This window comes from Ochotona curzoniae, unplaced genomic scaffold (assembly GCF_017591425.1).
Source record: "Ochotona curzoniae isolate NIBS_2020 unplaced genomic scaffold, NIBS_Ocur_1.0 contig_4064, whole genome shotgun sequence".
Classification (NCBI taxonomy): Eukaryota; Metazoa; Chordata; class Mammalia; order Lagomorpha; family Ochotonidae; genus Ochotona; species Ochotona curzoniae.
Window position 1 is genome coordinate 126,304 of NW_024466107.1, and position 22,163 is coordinate 148,466.

At 42.1% G+C, this 22,163-nt stretch overlaps 1 pseudogene; it reads right to left on the reverse strand.

Annotated features, from left to right (window-relative positions):
- Positions 1-481: 481 nt before the first annotated feature.
- The window catches only part of LOC121159017, a 32,770-nt pseudogene continuing 11,088 nt past the window's right edge, over positions 482-22,163 (reverse strand).

A 22,163-nucleotide genomic window follows, 5' to 3' on the forward strand; every position in this document is an offset into this window, starting at 1 on the left:
TGTGGCTTTTTCACATAACATTTTTTATATAAAGTGAACAAATTTCACATATTTCATAATACATGTTTAAGACTGCAGTGGTAAAAAAAATGGTGGTATTTCAACAGGAATCATAGAAATGCTTAATGGATATGCAACAGTTAATGTCAACATCTACACAAAGCTCTCATGTTATCCAACATGGAGGGAACTATTGATTGCTTGCCCTACAGACACTGTGCTCATCCTTATCAAAAGGGAATTCTGATAGACTGCTTTAAGATTTAATTGTTACCAAGAAGCAGAAACAGATAAAAAGATCTTCCATCCTCTGGGTCACTCCACAAAATGTGACCATTGTTATAGCTGAGTTGATCCAAAACCAGGAGCCAGAGCCTCTGCCAGCTCTTCCACATGGGTTCAGGAGCCCAAGATCTTGAGGCATCATTCTTTCTGAGAAGTCCCAGAGGCAGTTAAATATGTCCTCTGAAATTCCTGGGGGATTCACTTGAAATGTCATCAGGGATGTTGTCCAGATGTCCCTCCCAAGCAACCAAGACAGTCCTTGAGGTTTTAGAGAAGAACTCACAGAACCCCTTAGAGATGTGCCCCAGCTGCGTGGGGTGACACATCAGAACCCAATGCAGAGTCCCCAGCAAGAGCCTCATGGACTCCGTGTGGATGCCTCAAAGTCCCCTAGACTTACCCTAGGTGACTTGAACAGGCAAAGAGACCTTTGTGAGCCCGAATCTTATCAGAGTCACACGATATGCCCTATAGAGGCTTTCACAGAAGCACTTTGGAACCTGGTAACACTGGCCTCCTAAGACTCCATAAAATACACTAAGGACCCCTGGAAACTCCCAATATGCTCTGACTGGACCCCAAGATATGCCCTTGAGACATCCAAATGATGCCTCACTGGTCCCTTGAAGACCAATTAAGTGCCACAGCCACCTCTTGATACAACCTAGGAAAAACTCAGGGATTAGACATGTCTTAATCTCTGCCATTTTGATCCTCAAGAAATTGTCAGTGGCCAGATAGATACAATTTTATACATGCCATAGGAGCCCCTCAGATATCTGCAAAAGTGTCAATACATTTACCCAATTCCAGCCATAAATGTTCTCAATAATGCTCAGGATCACCTAGGTGTGAACCCAGTTAAGTCCTCAATCTTGAAAACCCTACTGCAATGACAAACATTTGGCCTCAGAAGTGCCCTCTGAAATCGCTTAGGGATTCTATGGTGGTGCCCTCAATGACCCCTTTCATATGTCCCAAGGGAGGAGTGTATATGACCTCAGAGTCTCAGAATGGCTCACCACAGAATCCTTAGCTATTCCTGAGGTCCTAGAGATGCCCTCAATGGACTTATAAATGTACCCACGCCTTCTTTGTAATACAGAGACCCCACTAGAAATATCTGAGTGATTTCCACAGGACCTCAAGAGGAAGCACCAGTGAAATCACACCTGGAGCAAACCTACCTAGACACATTCTCGGGGACTCCATTTATTCAATCAAGGATGCCTTAAAAGCACGCACTGCAAATTGACATACAATTCCAGAAATGATTTTACACACTGTTAGACTGTCATCCAGGCCCTACAACATATCTTGCACCCTCTCACACACAGAAAAAACAGAGACAGCCACAAATACACCCTCCCAAATTCCTGAGACACACTCCAGGTTTACATTCATTTTAGAAATTCCTCAAACAACCATCGGAGACAAAAGAGATGACAAACACTCTCAGCATGTCATAAAGATAATCCTAGACATGATCTCCAGGTCAATAGCAAGGTTGCCAAGTAGAGGGCCTATTTGCAACTCCAGAGATGGTCACTGATCTGCCCTCCTGAAGTATCCTTCCTTCCTATGCAAGAAAGAGGCCCCAGAGACCTCCTAGAACTGCCCACAGAGATGCTCTCAAATCCCTGTATGCATATTCCAAGGACACTTCAGTGACCCCATTTCTGTGAAGAACACATACAAGAGAATCAATCTCTGAGATCCTTGAGGAATACAGAGATGCTCTCACTCTAGATTCACTTTGTGTTGTTCCAGGCAGGCACTAGTGAGACTGTTTCAAGATTTCCCACAGACCCCCCTACCATCACTACCTGAGAAGCAGCAGTGTTACAGATCTGCCCTTTGAAATTCCTTATGGACTCTCTTGAGACAGCATCAGAAAGGCTGTCCACATACCCCTCCCAAGCCTCCAGACTATCCCTTGACTTTTTATTGAAAACTTTCATATAACTTCTTAGAGATATCCACAGAATGCTTGGGGAGATGAACTACAGAACACAGAGGTCCAGCACATGAATACCTATGAGGCACTATAAAGAAACAACTCCAAATTGCACAGAAAGGTGAAGAAACTTACCCTAGGTTCCATACATGTATGTTCCCAGAAATCACCCCCAGTGCAAAATCATAGCTTGAGGACCTCACTGACACAGCAAGGATGTGGTCACAAATGTGCCCTCCAAAACCCTTGAGCGATTCCACAGGGGTGCCCTGAAGGGCCTGTTCTATTTCTCTCAGAATCATCCTAGAAATGAGTATTAATACCTTCAGGGTCATAGAATCAAATCCAGAAAAAGTTTCCAATGTCATAAACCACCAAAACACTGATGATAAAAAACTTTCCACCTAGCCGAAGACACATACAATGCAAGCAAACTCAAGATTATATACAAATAAGCCAAACAAGGATTTCCAATGCTAAGATTTGACAAAATAATCACTCACCACTCAGAACTAAATATTCATCCTTCAAAATTGGGTGCTTATCACTATAGCTGTCACATTTGTCAGTTAACACACTCATGTAATACTAGCCTATAGTAAACTAATGTGGGAAAAGAATCATAAGACTTCGGGAGAGCATTATCAACTACCTTGATAAATGATAAAGGTGGTATTTGAAATGAATGTAATAGAATGAATATTTATTTGTTACCAGAACTGAAATATGCAAGTTCATTTACATTTTAAAACTCATACCAATGGAAGACAAAGTGTAGACTGCATCTCAAAGAAAGGTTGCAAGAACACATAATTTGATTCTGATATACATTGACACATTTTTTGTTACTTTTTTCACATTTGCTGAGGCTTTCAACATGTTTCTTAACATCCATGATATCTTTAGACTGTCCTATCTGCAATCTTGAAAATGTTGGCCATTGTATAAATTACAATACAGTAAGGGTAGGCAATAGTTTTGTTTGCATGCTTTTGTACTTCTGAGTTCTCGAAGCAAAAGTTTAACTCGTGAAAAGATGTTTCACAGAAAAATTCTGATTTAAAAAAATATTTTATTTCTGTGAATATGTTGATGTCTGTTTTATTGTAATTTATAGCAAAAGACTATTTTTCATATATATCACACTCAAATGTATTATGTATGGACTTTTTCATACTTGCTCAGGCATGAATTCACTGAAAACATTTTCTCACACTGCTTACCTCCATTAGATTTCTTCCTAATTTGCTGATGTGCAAAGAGAGTTGAATGCTAGCAAACAGGTTTGTCCTCACTCATTACATTAATAAGGCTTCTCCCCTGTGTGGACTCTCTGATGCTTAAAGAGAGTTGTCCTCCGATAAAAGGCTTTTCCACATTCACTACATGCATAAGGTTTGAACCCTGTATGCGTTCTCTGGTGTCTAATGAGATCAGACTTGTCACAAAAGACTTTATCGCACTCACTACATTCATAAGGTTTCTCCCCTGTGTGAATTCTCTGATGTGTAATGAGAGCTGACTTCTGGCAAAATGCTTTTCCACACTCACAACATTTGTAAGGCTTCTCTCCTGTGTGGATTCTCTGATGTCTAATGAGAGCTGATTTCCAGTAAAAGGCCTTTCCACACTGACTACATGCATAAGGTTTCAACCCTGTGTGAATTATCTGATGTTTAATGAGAGCTGATTTTTCACAAAAGACTTTTCCACAATCTTTACATTCATAAGGCTTCTCTCCTGTATGAAGTATCTGATGCGCAATGAGAGAAGATTTCTGGCAAAAGGCTTTATTGCACTGACTACATTCATAAGGTTTCTCTCCTGTGTGGATTCTTTGATGCTTAATAAGAGATGACTTCTGATAAAATGCTTTTCCACACTCATTGCATGCATAAGGTTTCAACCCTGTGTGAATTCTCTGATGTCTAATTACAGCTGACTTGTAACAAAAGACTTTTCCACACTCTTTACATTGATAAGGCTTCTCCCCTGTGTGAATTATCTGATGTGTAATGAGAGATGATTTCTGGCAAAAGGCTTTATCGCACTCGCTACATTCATAAGGTTTCTCTCCTGTGTGAATTCTCTGATGTGTAATCAGAGATGTCTGCTGGCTAAAGACTTTTCCACACTTATTACATTCATAAGGTTTCAATACTGTGTGAATTTTCTGATGTCTAATGAGATCAGATTTGTCACAGAAGACTTTTCCACACTCACTACATTCATAAGGTTTCTCTCCTGTGTGAATTCTCTGATGTGTAATGAGAGCTGACTTCTGGCAAAACGCTTTTCTGCACTCACTACATTCATAAGGCTTTTCTCCTGTGTGGATTCTCTGATGTCTAATGAGAGCTGACTTCTGGCAAAAACCTTTTCCACATTCGTTACATTCATAGGGCTTCTCCCTGGAATGAATTCTCCGATGCGTTATGAGGTAAGATTTTCTGGAAAAAGTTTTTTCACACTCATTGCATTCATAAGTTTTTTTCCCTTGGTGATTTCTCTGATATGAATGGAGAATTGACTTCCTACAAAAGATATTCCCATGCTCATTACACTCACGTAGTTTCTCTCCAGTGTGAATTATCTGATTTCCAGTGAGGTCTGGATTCTCCCAAGTTAATCTACATTCACTGCACACATCTAGGTTTTCTACTGTGTTAGTTCTGTGTCTGGTGGTAAGGCAAGATTCACAGCTGAAAGGCTTTTTACAGTAGCCACATGTATGGTGACTTTTTGCTGCATTTATGGTAAGATCTGTTTTGTAAATAAGACATTTCTCACTCTTGAGATGTTCAAGCAGTTTCTCTCCTGACTGTGTCTGCTGATGCTTGCCAACACAGGGATTTTCTTGAAAAGATTTCTTTCCAACCTGAATATTTTCATCCACAAGGACAGGTGGCTTATTATCGTTGTCTCTGATATAAAACTTCTTACATGTAAAAAAAATCTTCCTGCCAGAGGTTTTCTCATTCCCACTATGTTCAAAAGACTTCTGACCAGTGTACATCTTGTCACTGTGACTGAGATTTTTCCTGCATTGAAGTTTGCTCCCTGGTGCATTAGTCACATTCTGCTTTTTCACAAATGACATCTCATCAGGCTTCCTAGGAAAAAACACATTCTAAAATAAATTGTATTTCTCAAGTTTGTTTTTTGTGCAATTTCTCATTCATATCATCAGTTTCAAATACTACCAGCACTTCAATCAAGTGTTTTAGCAACTTTTGTTAAAGTTTGCTACAGTTTTAACTCTTTTGAGAGTTCATATATTGTTTTTGTGATTACAACTTGCCTGAAGTTTGCTTCTTGACTTTCCTGATAAGTTCCAAGCAGTTCATCCTTTCTGTGGGAAGCTGAAATGAAAACAAAACAAAACAAAAGGAACCATGTCCATGAGTCACATCTAAGTGTTTCTTTTCAAATATTCATGCAAAATCAACGAGAAATCTTGCTCTTGTAGATGGATCAGATTTTTAAAAAATCAGTAAAGTGCTTTTATTAGTGAACATTACATGTTTTTCTTGTAAATATGTTAATTTAACAAACAAATAGCTCTCCCACTATTCAATGACATCTTTCCTGAAAATTTGTGTTTTAAGTAAGGGAACAGGGAATATAATGTAAGACACAAATTTAAAGCAATGACTGTAATGCCTTGCATCCCATAGGCGTGTCAGTTTGAGTACCGGCTCTTCTGCCTCCAATACAACTTACTGCTAATGCATTTTGGGAGGCAGATGATGTTCAAGTACTTGGGATCATGGAACACACATGAAAATTGGATACATAATTCTAGATTTTTTTTTTTTTTTACTTTAGGCAGGCCTAACTGTTGAAGGCATTTGTAGAATAAACCTATGCATGGAAAACATCACTCTAGATTTTCTTATTATTACAATGTTCTGTTTGGAGCTTCTCTGCTGATTTCTCAATTTTTTAGAGGAGAAATTTTCTGGACCATTTGCTTGGGACATACGTCTGTTCCCCACTAAGGCCACAGATAAAAAACAGAATCTGTATCAATGGATGTTTCATGATCATCTCCATGGGGGAAAGATCTATGAAATGTTTCAAATGGACCTTCTCCTTTTACCTGGACTCTGGTCTGACAGCTTCCCCATGACCCTAAGAAAATCTGATTTCTTCACCTTCATAGTACCCTAAAAGATAAAGTCCCTATGTATCATCAAAGGTATAATGTTCATAATGTAATAAAGAAAATGGCTTTGCAACTCCACTTGTATTCACCATATTTAAAATGTGCATTCTAACTCATGGTGAGATCAACAGTCCCCACAATCTCCTATCACTTCCTGGTATACGCAAATGCCTTCATAATTTGAAATCTTGTAAGCAGCTGATTTCTGCACTGGAAGATTAGTTGCCTATAATTTTCATACAAGTCCAGCATATATCTATATGTGGTCTGTTTCTTGTTTTCTAATTATACTTTAAAAGAGATGGGATAATTGTCACAATATTTTTAAAAATCAATTATAATATTGTATTTTGTATATTGTATCGTATTTTGGTACTGGTTTGAGGCACTTCTAATCCACCTCCTTGACTCATTTACCAGAGAAAGCAGTGGAAGATGGCCAAAGTGCTTGTACTTCTGCCATCCATGTGGAAAATCAGATGTAATTCAAGACCTTTTGTCTCAGCATAGCATGGCCTGGCCATTGGGGACTTGTGGGTAGTGAGCAAAAAAATGGAAGACCTCCTTTCTTTGTCTGTGTGTCCTCTCTGCCACTCTGCCTTTTAAATAAATATATCTATGGAAAAAGAAAAGGTAGACTTGTAAGTAGCAATATGCCTTCTACACAATGGTGAGCCATCCAACATGGCTCCATAGTTCAACTGGGCCTTGGAACATAAGTCAACACCTATATGGGATATTAACATTGCAGGCAGAGACTTGGCATGATGCAACAGTGCTGCCCTGGGATTATTTGGTTTTAGAAATCAGAGTCTATTAAAAATGCTAGTGAGTTCATAACTACCCATTTTCCATATTCCTATCCTAGCTCCCATGTAGCATTACTACTACTATTAACAAAACAGAGGGCCTCTCCCAGACATCTTTCATTTTCTTGTATATTTCATTGTTCCAGAGAAACAAAGGATGGAAGACAAAAAGAGATAAATAGAATACTCTATTGGCTTGCAATTCTAATGCCTGGAGAGCTTATCATTTCTTTATTTATTACTTATTTAAAAGAGATACAGAAGCAGAACTAAACAATGAGAAAGGGAGAGGAACAAGTAGGAGGACTCCTAATCAGTGACTTAGTTCTAAAATTAAGGCAACAGCAAGACTGTATCTAAAAAAATCCTAGAAATGAGAACTACATCAATTAAAATGAGTCATTGCTTACAGGCTGGCCAAAAAGCAAGCAATGAAAGATATAACTGAAAAACATTTAACGAAAACATGGAATGATTGTAGACTGAAGAACAAATTAGAATTTGGGGGATATATCAAATATAGAATATAACCTTATTGAAACCAGAGGGTGTTTTTGCACTTATTATAAAGCTGAGAAAATACTCTGAGTAAAAGCATTATAAAATATTACCTGAAAGTAGAAAAACAGGAATATATACACATATTTCTTGGAGAATGCAGAATGTTTAATATTGATGCATGTTATTAGCTGTTTTTAGGAATCAGACGTAAAAAATTTAGTGGGAATACTGAGCTTCACTGCCCAGTATGTATGAGTTACCTGAAAGTTGTTGGCTTACAGTTTTCTCCACTGTCCATGGCATTGCTCCTTGCTCCAACTTGAAGATCACATCAGGCTTGGTCATGTAGTACCCTGTTAATAGAACTAATACTAGACTTAATGAAATTAACTTGGGAATTTAAGCAGAAAAGCTTGGCCTCAGGATTTAGGCCACAAAAGTGATAATACAGATTATTTCCTGGAGGACAGATGCTCACATTGTTTAAAGCTCCAAATAGTAAACCCACCAAGAACTAAACTTTATGAACAATCCCTTTTTTTCAACTAAGAAGAAAATATTCTACTTGGACATGAAAGAATTTCACTCACCCAAGGACACCAGATTGGTATAGGTCTCAAGCATCACATCCCTGTACAGGGTTCTCTGAGCATTGTTCATGTTCCGCCATTCTTCTTGGGTGAAGTCCACAAACACATCTTCAAATGACACCAACACCTGTAACAGCACATTTCTCCTCAGCTCTGGGTTACCAAACAGACTAAACAGAGACATTGACAGTACATTCCTCTGTGCAGATTCAACTTGCATCTTCAATGGATGCAGCTTACATTTCAATCTATATGGCAATATAATATAAAAACAAAATGCAAATACCTTATGCTGTATAAATTTTGCAATTCCAAAACTACCTACAGAAGTTCTCCTATTATTTTGTAACTGCTTTTTAAAATTTTTAATGTTTCTGAAGTGAATTCATTCTGTAATCTATAAATGTAAGTATAAATGCAAGCCCTAAATAACATCCTAGATGAGATAAGGATGACACATGCTTAATATTGATCAGGATAAGAAAATTCTTTAATAATTTATTAAAATATTCTGAAATATTTTTAAAATCTGATGAGCTAATACTAATAAAATTAAAATTTCTTATTAAATTTGGAAAAATAAACACTAGAAAACATTATTTAAACTGAACTTGCATAAATGAGCAGATGTTTCCTAAATTAAAGATAATCCCGACAGTCAGTTTCCCATCCAGCTCCCTGGTTGTGTCATGGGAAAGCAGTCGAGGATGGCCTAAAGCCTTGGGACCCTGCACTTGCATGGGAGACGCGGAAGAGGCTCTTGGCTGCAGAGCGGTTTAATTCTGGCCCTTGTGGCTGCTTGGGGAATGTTTCAACAGACAGAAGATCTTCCTTTCTGTCTCTTCTCTGTATATCTGCCTTTCCAATAAAGATAAAAATAAATCTTAAAAAAAGTTTCTCTTTTCCATATCAACACCAACATTTCTTTTGTCTTCCAAATAATAATAGCAATTACTACAGTGATAAAGTAATATCTCATTTTCATTTACCTTTCCCAAATATCAGCTGAGATTGAGCATTATATATAGTTCTGTTTTGAGAACTATCTATTGAAGTCCTCTGATCAAACTGTCTCTAGATTGGGAATTTTTATGTTCTTCAGATCATATGGAGGTTGAACGACAAAATTGACAACTTGAACAACAAATGGAACTTTTTGTTTCATGACATTTGAAGAATTTTTAAGTGCAGTGTACAAAATTGAACATAAAAAATGGTGAAAACTAGAATAAGATTTCATTTTCATCTTGCTGAGAATGCAAAAATCTGCGGTTGGAAAGTACCCCATTAATATGACACTTGATAATGGCATTGGAGATTCAGGAAGTTCAGTGATATGCTTGAATGTAGCAAGTGGCAAAAAAATACCTGTAACTGCAGACTTCACTGTGAATGGGGTCAGTAGAGATTTAAGCATATGAAAACTAAATGCTTCAGCAAACTGGTGAAAACTGTAATCCTAATAAAAGGCCAGAACACAAATCACAAACTCTACAGAAGAAAATGCTAATGTTCCCTTAAAAAATAATAATTTAAAAAAACCTTAATTTGAATTTGGGTATTTTTTTTTTTAAATCAGAGTGAGACAGAGAGAAAGAGAGATTAGAAAAACACAGAGGAATAAGATCTTCCATCCTTCATCAACTACAATTAGAACATTTAGACTTAATTGAGATTCTGGTCCTTGGTTTCAGTCTAGTATATTCTCAACTGCTACAGTTATTTGGAAAATAAGCCAATACCCCATACTTCTATGTTTTAATTTTTCTTTTTCTGCCTCCACAGTAAATAAAAACCATGTACTTTACAAATGCAATTCATAAAACTTTAATTGGATGTCATATTGGCCAATAACAAATACTGTCTTCAAAAACAAACATTCTACCTCATCTGTGATAACTAATATATTAATACCAAATAAATATAATTTACAGGTGTCAGACTGACATTCTGGAATTTAGTTATTGCTCACACACTTGAGGAATCATAGATTTTTGTTCTCTGTTACTCTTATTACTTGCTACTTTGCATGTGTTGATACCTTTTGTGTAATGTTAAACCTATGACTGTAAAAGGAAATCAAGGTATGCAATTGTTAAAAACTAAAAACAAAAAGGAAAAAAATGAAGGAAGATCAGTAGAGAATGCAGGGAGGAGGAAGTAGAAAGTGGAAAGTATCATTAAATTAGAACTTGTATTTTGATACATGAAAAGTTTATTCACTCTATACAAATGTGTACATGTATGCATGTACATACATACATGCATTTATTCATATATACACACACCACACAGACATGTCAACATAATAAGTAATACTTCATACGGCCATAATTACAAATGTAAATGTACCTATAACAAAGGCCCAGAGAAATGAAGCAGAGTACACAGAATAAAACACACACAAAAAAGCAAATAACATTAGAAAATTTGTGTTTCATAGTAACTGAAAAAGTAAACCAATAAAACTTCAATTACAAACAAATGACAATACTTATACATCATTCTGTGGAACCATGACAAAACATGCTGAACATTGGGACCAGTGTGGTAGTAAAGTAGGTTAATCCTCCACCTATGGTTCCAGCATCCCATATGATAACTAATTCATGTCCCAGCTACTCCATTTCTGATACAACTCCCTGCTTGTGGCCTGGAAAGCAGCAGAGGATAGCCCAAATCCTTGGGGCCCTGAACCCATGTGAGAAATGTGGAGGAAGCACCTAGCTCCTAGTTTCAAATCAGCTAACCTCTGGTGATTGCAACCATTTGAGAAATGAATGAGCAGATGAATATCCCTTTCTCTATGCCTCTCTCTCTCAAATCTGCCTTTCAAATGAAAAAGAAAAAGAAGAAAATTCATGAGGGTTACAGTTGGTGACACTGAGAGTAGCCACTGCCTGCATCACCAGTATCCCATATGGGCACTGGCTCACATCCTTTGCTGTACTTTGATCCTAGTTACTGATAATGTCCTAGGAAATGCAGTAGATTGTGGCCCAAGTTTTTGTCCCCTGACACTCATGTGAGACACCCATAAAAAGCCACTAGTCCTGGACTCAGCCTGGCTAAGCTGTAGTCCTTATACCTTTCTCAGTGGTGAACAAGTGCATGGGACTCTATCTCTTTGCAACAAGTTAACAGATAAATTTTTGAAAGATATTTTAAGACAAATGGATAGATAAATTTTTAAAAAATATTTTCAGACAAACGAAAATTAAATGGTCTAAAAAACAAAAGATTAAAGTCATTAGGTAGTCTCTGATCACAAAAAATTTAGTTAGAAGTAACTTATAAAAAGATTCTCTTAAAATGCTTAATATTATAAACACTCCATGAGAAAAAGAAAAGAATTAGTAGGAAGATTATAAAATACATTTAACAAATTATACCTTAACAATGTTAGATTTGTGACCATCAAAAGTTTTCTTCTATTCCCAACATCTTAGATACAATCTAAAGCACAATCAATGCGGGTTGGTTTGAGGAACTTGTTTAGTCAACAGAGGTTAGCATAGTTGAAGCACTGAAAGTCATTAGGTCAAAGGATATTAGTTACTGGACATTCAGTATTTGTGTATTGGTCTCTAAATAATAATTGTGATACAATATAAGAATGACTATCAGCCATTCCCATGTCTCCATTCCTGTGCCAACATAGGTGGGGATGGTCAGCTCATGGGAGCCTGGGGATGTGGACTTGCAGGGGGTTGATAAGGGAATAGGGTTAGGGTTAGGGGCAGGGGGTATGCGGTAACCTGGTGGCTTATGTCCCGGCAGGCAGACATAAGCCAGGATTTACACATGTCCTGGGTCCCAGGCAGGGTAGGGGGGAGGAAGAGGAGAGTACCAGGTTAGTATGCTGGCTTAGTGTGCTGGTGGACCAAGCCTAGGGAACTTCTAATGGCCCTGGATTTTAGGTGTGTGGAAGCATAAGGTCCCAGGCCAGCATCTGTGCAGAACTTTGGGACCCTGCTGGGTGGGCAGAGCTTCAGGTCAGCACAACACCCACTGGGTTTTGGAAGACTGGGTTGGTGAACCCTTGCACTCCTGGGCACAGAGACTGTGGACTGATTAGGAAAAGAGTCAGGGAGATATGGGGGAGGGAAGACGACTGAGGGACTGTTTTGCAGGTGAGGAATGACTTCTGGAGGGACTTCCATCAACAAGGCCACTGTAAACAAGGGAGTAAACAAGGAGCTAGGAGAGAGCAAATTGGAGGGGAGAGGCTGGAGGACTTTTGTGGGTCAGACTGATGCACCAGTCCATGTAGGAGACCTGAGCTGGGGTAGTTAGCATGAAACGCTACCAATCACCATGCAGTGACCCACATCAAAAGCAAGGGTTGTGGGCCTGCCTGGCAGGGCTAGATCATAGAAGCTGCCAGTGAGTGTTAGGGGATGGGTAATGTTAGGCTGGGCCATGACACTAACCAGAACATGAGAGAACCAGGTCCAGATTCTGTGGGAAATATATGGGCCCACCCCTGGGCCCACCCCTGTGGGACTGCAATTTCTACTGGTTAGCTTAAGAGCTAGGGGTAGTGATAAGCTGAGCTAGGCATGACCATGGAACCCTGTGACACTCATGGGTACTGGGGTTGGGAACATGCTGGGCAGGTCTAGCTTGCAGCATCCACAGGTGTACCCAAGATTAAGGTATGGGGCAGGCTGGGCTGCAACATCAACCAGCTCATACAAAGGCCAGGTCAGAGGGGTCAGGCTAAGCTGGGTAAGGGCCTAGCATCTGCTGGAACATGTGAGATCTGGGAGTGGGACTGGTGGGAGAACTTGGGAAACTCTCCTGGTGGGATGTAGCTCCCACTGGTGAACATGTGGTTCAGGTCTGGGTGTTGGTAAGACCAGGCAAAGCTGGCTCCATCCAGTAGCAAATGCATAGCACCATTCTGGAGGATGGTCAACTGGGCAGTGCTGGGCCAACCTTAGCTCATTAGCATGTGCAGGAGCCAGGCTGGAGTGCAGGTCATGCTGGGATAGGCTATCTACTTGCTGGTTTGCATCATCCAGGGATGGGAGCAAACTGAGCAAGGCCAGGAAAGCCCAGGCTGCAGCAACATCTGATGACAAAAGTCAAAACAGGTGATGAACTATGCCAAGCTTGGTCACAGCAACCACTGGAATGCATAAATTCTGTGTGTGGAGATAGGCCTGGTTGGGGAAGATAAGGGGACACCATGGTTAGGTTGTGGTTTCCACTGGTGAGCACAACAGCAGAATAGGGGTAAGGGCCAGAATGGGGGCAGTGATCTAAACTGAACCTGACTGCAATGTCCCTCAGCACAGTGTGGAGTGGGTCTTGTGTGTGCCAGACTGGGTTAGACTCCAGCACCCACTGGTAATCCTGAGAGCCAGGGTGGGTCTAGGATGGGCTGGGCAGCCTCACTACCTGATGAAATATGCCAGAGCATGTTATGTTTGGGCATGTATAACACTTAGCTGGGCTGTAGCACCCAACAGCAAGACCTGGAATAGGTGTGTGCTGGTTGGGCAAGGTTCCTTCTTCCAGCCAGGACAGGAGGTAGACTAAGTCAGGCTAGGCCAAGGACCAACTGGTGTGGATGAGATTTGCCACTAAAACATCTGAAGGAAGAACTGAAAGAACTCCTCTTCCAGGATGCAGTCCTTGCAGGTGAGCATAGGTAACAAGGCTGGGAGCAGCCTAGGTCAGCCAAGTTATGGTACCTGCCAGAATACATGTGGGTCATGTCTGGGGTTGGGCAAGCAGGCCACTCCATAGCACCCACTGACAGATGTGAGAACCAGGATAGAGTGCAGGACAGGCCAGTTTGAGCCACAACACTAGCCAGTTCACATTAGGGCTGAGACCGGGGGTCAGGCTGGACTGGGCTCACGTGTAGCACCCACAAGCATGAGCAGGAACCAGGGGCAGGCTGGTCAGACCAGGACACTGCAGGCAAATGCTGAGGTGAAGCCTCATACCAGACTGTGCGGCAGCCCACTTGAGATTGAGGGGTTGGGAGGGGTTGGGAGCCTAGTAGGAGGGCTAAGGAAAGCTCCCCTGCTGGGTCACTGCTCCCACTGGCAACTGTGAGAACTGGGGTTGGGGACAGACCAGGTCAGGCAGAGCAACAGAACCTACTGACGTGCATCTGAGCTGGGCTTGCGGGAAGAGCTGGGCTGGGCAAACCAACTAAACCCACTGGTGCATGCATAAGCCAGAGTGGGTGCAGGATAGCTGGGCTTTGCTGCAGCTCAGCTGGCAAATTCTGGGACTTGGGGCAAGTCCTGTCAGTTTGGCTACAGAACAACCTGCAGAGTATAAGATCCAGGACTGGGAGTGGGCCCCGTAGGGAAACTGTGGACACCTCTTCGATGGGTTGAAATCTCCATTGGTGAGCATGAAAACCAGCGCTGAGGGGTGGCCTGGCTAGGTAAGTGTTAGCATCTGCCAGCACACAATTGTGGGCTGAATAGTAGGGTTGGTTGAGTTGAGCTAGGTCTTAACACCCATTGATGTGTACAAGAGCTGAATCAGATGTGAGACAGACTGGACCAGTCTGCTGAACATACTGCTAAAGAACAAGAATCGAGACTAGGGGAGGCCTAGTGAGGGTTGTGGGGGTCATTCTGACTAGGCTGTAGCTCCCACTGGTGTGCAAGAGGGTCAACTGTGTGGTGGGCAGGATTAGACTTGGAGACAGCATCATTAGCTTATGTAAGATATGGGGCTGGAGACAGAACTGATCCAGCAATTACATCAGTGTGTGCATAGGCTGATGTGTTTGATGGACAGAGCCAGACCCTGTACTGGCAAGCACACACAAGAATCAGGTCTGGGATCACATCAGATGAGGCTTCTTCGGGATAACCCAACTGAACTGCTGGACTCAGAACTCCAACTATGGGGAGAATTACAAGATCTGTGGTCTAACCATGGAGTGCAAGTGTTAGAGCTGGGATTCCACAGTCGCTTAGACAGAGCGGTGGATGGCATACACAGATGTACATGGAGGATATGGCATTCCATTGGAGGATGTCCTCTATAGAGAGGACATCTTGTACCAACACAAAGGATGGAGGACAGAACAAATTGATGAACAACCCTAGCCAAGCACTACAGCAAATATCTGTGCAAATGGAAACTCTCAGGTGGACTAAGTCAGCCAACAGACCTTGGAAGAATTTCCTCATCCTTGAATTGGTGAGATTGACAGCATTTCAGAACTATCAAAACCACCTAAGAAGAACCCTCAGAACATGCTACACACTGGGGACCCTGGATTGACATTGGGTGACCATTCTCCATTCCTGGGAACTGAGGTGGTTGGGAGGCTGGGTGCAGCTTCTTCCCTTTTCTCCTCATTCCCCAACATACAGGAAGAAGAGAAAAAAAATGCGGAAACAATGGTCTCATCCACTTTCCCCTAACCCTTGACCCTTCTATCTTAATCAACTATCTAAACATCATCAAAAATAAAATTTAGAAAAGAATATGATTGTCAATTTAAGATATTAAGATTTAATTAGATAAAAACCGTAACATGCCAAAAAAATAAGAAAAACTATAAAATTAAAGCTATTCATACATCAAGGCTTTCAAGAGTAAAAGGAAACCAATTAATGGGAAAATAAGTGGAAATCACTTTGGATAGAAGTCATATACTGAGAATACAAAATGTACAAGAAAATTATAAAATTTAAAAGCAATAATTGCAGATTCTGAAATGGACAAAGAACTAAACAGCCATTTCTACAAAGAAGAAAACAAAATGGCTAATTAGTACTAAATTATTAATATAATTGTTATGTGGATGCAAATGGCAACAAGTATGAGATACCTCTCTATATCCATGGCAATATTTTTTACTTTAAAAAAAAAATTCACAAAGTTAGAGAAATTGAAATTTGGCACTACTGGTGAGAGTGTAAAATGATGAAATTAATATGGAAAATGGTACTCAAGGACTATATATGTTGTTAATCTCATAAAATTTAGAACCAGCACACAGTATCACCTGATAAAAGCAGGAAACATGGAAGTGTTGTCCTGGTTGGCCTCTGTATTCTTTTAAAGTTGTCAGTATCTGGGGAATACACTGTGCCAGCCTGGCTGAGTTTTTATCTGCAGTGCCAGCATTCTATACGGGCGTGGTTCATGATCCGGGTATTACACTTCTAATCCAGTGCTCAGGTTTCACCTGGGAAAGCAGCAAAGGATGGCTCAAGTCTTTGGGTTCCTGCACCTATGTGGGAAACCTAGAAAGGATCCTGGCTTTGAATTGGCCCAGCTTTGGTCATTGCAAAATTTGGGAGCGAACTTGCAAATGGAAGATCATTCAGTGTCTCCTTTTTTCTGCATCCAAGTGGAGGACATGGATGAAAATCCTGGCTCTGGCCATTCTAGTGATTTGCGAAGTGAGCTAGCAGATGATACCTCTCTTTCTCTGACTCTCACTTTCTTTCACTGATTTTGCATTTCAAGTTAAATAAATCTTAAAAAAAAAAAAACCTGCAACAGGAAATGGGATTATGACAGAGTAAGATACATCTTCTTCCAATGTAGCTCTGTGAACATTTAGAGAATGAACCAGTAGACAGCAGATATGTATTCCTCTGTCTCTCCCCTTCTCTTTCTGTAATTCAGCCTTTTAAATAAATAAATATTTAATAAAAGAACATAGAGCAGATTCTGTTCTTGCAGCAGCTCATGAATGTAAATAGCCTCTAAATGCTATTTGGAACCACATTATTTCAGCAAATCCAAACAAGCAAAAATGAAAACTTATTAACTAATGTGTATTTTTAAATAATTGTTTATTTTTGATGATCTTTTCATAGTTGATTAAGCTTATCTAGGTCAAGAGCTACAGGAAAGTGGGTGAGATTACCATTTCTACATTCCTCTTTTTTCTTCCTGTATCTAGGGGAAGGAGAGACAAGACCCAGCCTCCCAAATGCCTCCACACCCTGGGATGGAGGACAGCCAACTGACACGACACCAGAGTCCCTAATGTGGGACATGGTCTGAAAGTCTTGCTCATGAGATTTCGATATTTCAACAGTTCTGAATTACTGTCAATCTTGCCACTCCAACTATGATGAAATTGCTCCAGGATCCACTGGTTGACATAATCCACCCTAGAGTCTTCGTTTGCCCTAATATTCACTGCCAACACTTGGCTGAGGCAGTTGATCAATTTGCTTTGTTCCTCGTCCTCTGTTGTAGTACCAGGTGTCCTCTGTAGACTCCAATACACTGCCATATCCTCCAGGTGCACATGGATATGCTGTCCACTGGTCTGTCCAAGCCACGCATGAGGCACAGCTCTGACACATGCGCTTCAAGGCTAGACTGTGGAACCTGCAATTCTCTCCATGGTTGGAGTTCTGAGTCCAGCAATTCAGTTGGGCGATCCCTATAGAAATTTCACCTGAGGTAATCCCAGACCTGATTCCTGTGTGTGCTTGCCAATACAGGATCTATCACCCCAGTTAGATTATGCATTTTCTGGTGGTTTTAACTGCTAGGTCAGTTCTGTCTCCAGTCCTGTCTTTTACACAAACCATGGATGCTGCAGCCCAGCCCCATCCTGCCCACTGCACACTCCGCCTTCACATACACTCGTTAGTGCTGCAGCCTAGTTGGAGTAACCCACAATAACCCCACCAGTCCCCACCCCTGCCCTAATTCCCATGTTTGTCAGTATGTATAACAGACTGGTCCAGTCTGTCCACATCCCATTCAGCTCTCATACATGTCAATGGTATGAGAAAGCCTAGTTCAACCCAACCAGTCCCACTATCCAGCCCACACATGTACTGGCGGGTATCACTCTCTGTCTAGCCATGCCTGCTCGAGTCCTAGTTCTCATGCTCACCAGTCGGTGTGGCAACCCAAGAGAGAGGTACCCACTGTTTCCCTACTGGGCCCACTCATACTCCCAGATTTTGCACTCTTCAGGTGGTTCTGCAGTTTAACTTTACAGGATTTATCCCCTAGCCAGCATTTGCCCAGCTGATGCTGTGGCAAAGCCCATCCAAACCACACTCACTCTGACTTATGAATGTACCAGCAGGAACAGTAAACCCAGCCAGGCTTTCCCCAATTCAGCCCACATGAGGCCAACAGATATTGTAGTTTGCCTCCATCTCAATTCACACTCTCCAGTGGGAGTGCTGGTCCAGCAGGAGAGCTTTCCATAACCCCCTTACTGGCTTTGCCCCCTCCCCCTGCATCTCACAGGTGCTGGCAGGGTGCTGCAGACCAGTCTGGCATGGCCCGCCTCTCCTTAGCATTTGCTAGTGGGTGTTGTAGCTGGCTGGGCCCAGCCCACCTCCAATTCCAACTCACGCTGGTGGGAGCTATAGTCTAGTCCAGCCCAGCTGGTCCCAGTCCTGGCCCTCACATGAACTGGCTTGTGTAGTGACCCCACCAGGCATGACCCACACTCCATTCTGGTGCTCAGATTCACCAGCAGGTGATACAAATTGGCCCTTCCCGGTTTGCTCCCAACACAGACTAAATGTATGCCAGTGGGTACCATTCCCTAGCCTAGTCTTGGCTGCTCTCTGTTGTGGTTCTTGCACTCATCTGAAGGGACTGTATCCCAACAGAGTTTCCCAAGCTTCTCCATCAGAACCTCTCCCAATGCCAGATCTCGAACACACTGGTGGGTTTAGGGACCAGCCCTACCTAGTCCACCTCATGTCCCATAGGAACAGTGGCCTTTCCTGATGGGTCTTTAAAATTCCTGTTTTTACTGTTGAATGTTACAGCCCAGCCAAGTCTGGTCCACATCCAGACACAGCTCACACATGGCTCAGCAGGGACAGAGATCTAGCCTAGTCCATCCTACACCTACCCTGGTTCTCAGTAGCACCAGCCGGTGCTGGAGTCTAGTCCAGTCTGTCATACCCAGATCCAGTCCAGACTTGCACTGAGGGACACTGCAGCCATACCCAGAATAGACAGCAGACCCCACTCTGGCCTTCACACTCACCAGTGAGAACCTTAACCCAGCCAGGGTGTCCCCTTTACTCCCCAACCAGGCCTGTTCCCAGCCATAGATCGCATATGTACCAGTGGTTGCTCTGACCAAGCTCAGCATAGCCCTTCCCCTGTCTTGACCTTTCCCTGTGGATGCTGTAACCTGGCCTGGCCCAGACTGCCCCCAGTCTCAACTCTCATTGGTGGGTGCTGCAACCTGGGCATGCTCAGTCTGCTCCCATCCCAGGCTCATGCAGACTGGTAGGTGTGACAGCCTTGCCCATCATGACCTGCCCTCCAGCGTGGTTTCTGCACTTGCCAGTGAGCTAAGGTTTGCTCGGCCCTGCCTAGTCCATTCCCTTCCAAAACCAACCCACACACTTGCCAATAGATGGAGCTACCTTGCCCAGCCTGCCAGACTCCCAGGTCTGGATCACATGGCCACCAGTGGAAGCTATGATCCACTAGGGGAATTTTCCAAGTTCCCCCACTCAGTCCACTCCCAGACACATATTTCATGTATTGCCAGTGGTGTTAGGCCCTTGCCTGGCATAGCCTGCCCTTCCATCTTGGCCTAGTATGAGTTGGTAAATGTTGTGGCCCAACCTGCCCCACACCCTGTTTGAGAATGCACATGCAGGTGCTGCAGCCTGGATCTGCCCAGACTATTCTTGGTCCTCGTACCTGTGAGTGCTGGCAGGTTCCATGGTCACACCTAGCTCAATCCATCACCACCCCAACTCTTGAGCTAACCAGTGGGACTTGCATTTTCACAGAATTGGGTGCACAAATCCCCCACAGAATCTACTCCCGGACCTGGTTCTCTTGCATGCTGGTTAGTGTAATGGCCCTGCCTAATGTGACCCATCCCCTGATGTGATATTCAATCAGGTACTGGGATCTAGTCCTGCTAGACAGGCTCCCAGCCCTAGCTTGCATGTGGACTGACAGGTAGTTGTCACCAATGTTCAATGCTAACAAGCCCAAGTCTGTATTCCCATGGGCTGAACCATTTAGATCTTCTGGTCTCCCCACTCCAAATCACCAGGTCTCAGTCCCCTCACTTACCTGCAAGCACAGTGGCTGTGCTGTTGAGTATCCCTCAGGATTCATTCCTCACTGACATGAACTGTGGCCTTATCCATGGATATCCCTAGGCAGCAATTCCAGATCCCCAAGATCCCAGAGCTTGCCACCGGGTGGCCAGTGAGCGAAGCCTGGCTCCACTGTCAATTTAACCACCTGCAAGGCCAGGATTCACCCATCGCTTGTTAGTGGTGGACAGGGAGCTAGGAACCCCAGCAGGAAGCCTGGCCCGGCATGGGTTTTCCTAGCCATGGCCATGTGGCTGGGAGATTCAGACACCTGCACCTCTAAGTAGACTTACCTAGACTCCATGTACCTGTTTTTATAATGAGTAACTCTCACCACTACAAAATGTTGAGGGTTCATTTCCAGGCTGCTACTAAACTGGTTTAATTATATTGTCTATAAGGCCACTACAGACCATTTCAGACTTGATATCCCACAAAAATTAACAAATTCTTAATTCCAGTTCAAATCATGTCACATCTTGGTATGGCATCAAAAAGCTTGGAGACAAAGTTTCAACCAGGTTTCACAGCTCTAATGTCTAAGGACAATTTCACTTTATTATTTTATACTTACTTTTCCATTTTAGTTTTTAAAAATGCTCAAGATTCCTAAAATGCATTGTAAAACAAACAGAAGTAAGCAACTTACTGAACGTGTGTTCATGTTCCCTGGTCTTGGAAACAAATAGTGGGCGTCAGGAATACACCTGGAAGAGAAGGTGAATGGAGGGGTTGTTATGAAAGAATTGGTCTTGCTTGTTTCTAAGTCTCCACAGTGCTAAGCAATGTCATGACAGAAATGGGTACAGCTCACTAGGTTACCATCCCCAATTCTCCAAGGGACATGCTTGAATTCTCACTGTGCAGTCGCAGTCTTGGCCCCATCCACTGTGCACTTGGTTCCTTTGATCTGAATGCCCGTCAGGCAGTCTTTACCAGTGGTAGCAACCACTGTTTGGTAAAACTGCCACAAAGATTGGCTCATCAATTTCCAGCTGCCAGACAAACTCATTCAGTTCCTGCTCACCTTAGCATAAAAACCACATCCCAAAGATAGTGGGCATTCAAAAAACACAAAATGATTAGTTGGCTCCAGAAATGCTGAGCTGCATCAGATCATCAAGCAATGCCTGTATTTTCTCAAGTACTGGATTAGCCACTTGGAACATTCCTGCTGACCAACTCGCAACCCAGTGGAGGATACATCTTCATCTCCTGGGAGGTGGAGGGGAAGAGTAAGCTGACTCAATCTTGCTGAACAGCCCATGGCTGGATGTGTCAAGCGAACATGTCTACTAGACAGTCTCTCAATATAAGTGTATCATTATAAGCAAATCCAGATCATGTCTGTCCCATGGTTTGCTTCTTTATAAGTCAACCCCTCGAGAATTTGATTGTTTCTTCAGTATGAATAAGCAAAAAGAAATTACAACTCAAAGGCTACTGCTACCCTGTGGGAAATATACTACAGCAAAATCAAGAAAGTGTTATAATTACTCCCTCTTCTAAACTCTGTACTTGAACCCAAGAGCAATGGCCTTTTTCTAAAGCACATTTGATATCCTTGGAAACAGAGGAAGGTCTTCTTATTCTGTAAGTTCTTCTGCTCAACAAAATGAAGACTGACACTCTTTGTTGGGTGAAATTTATTTTTTGTATCAAAATAAAAAGTGAATCCTCATAGCCAAAAAAACACAAGAAAAAAATAAATGGATAGAGAATACTAGAAAAACAAAAACAATCAGCTTCCCTGGGCAAGAACAGTGCTACAGATGACAAATGCCATGAGGG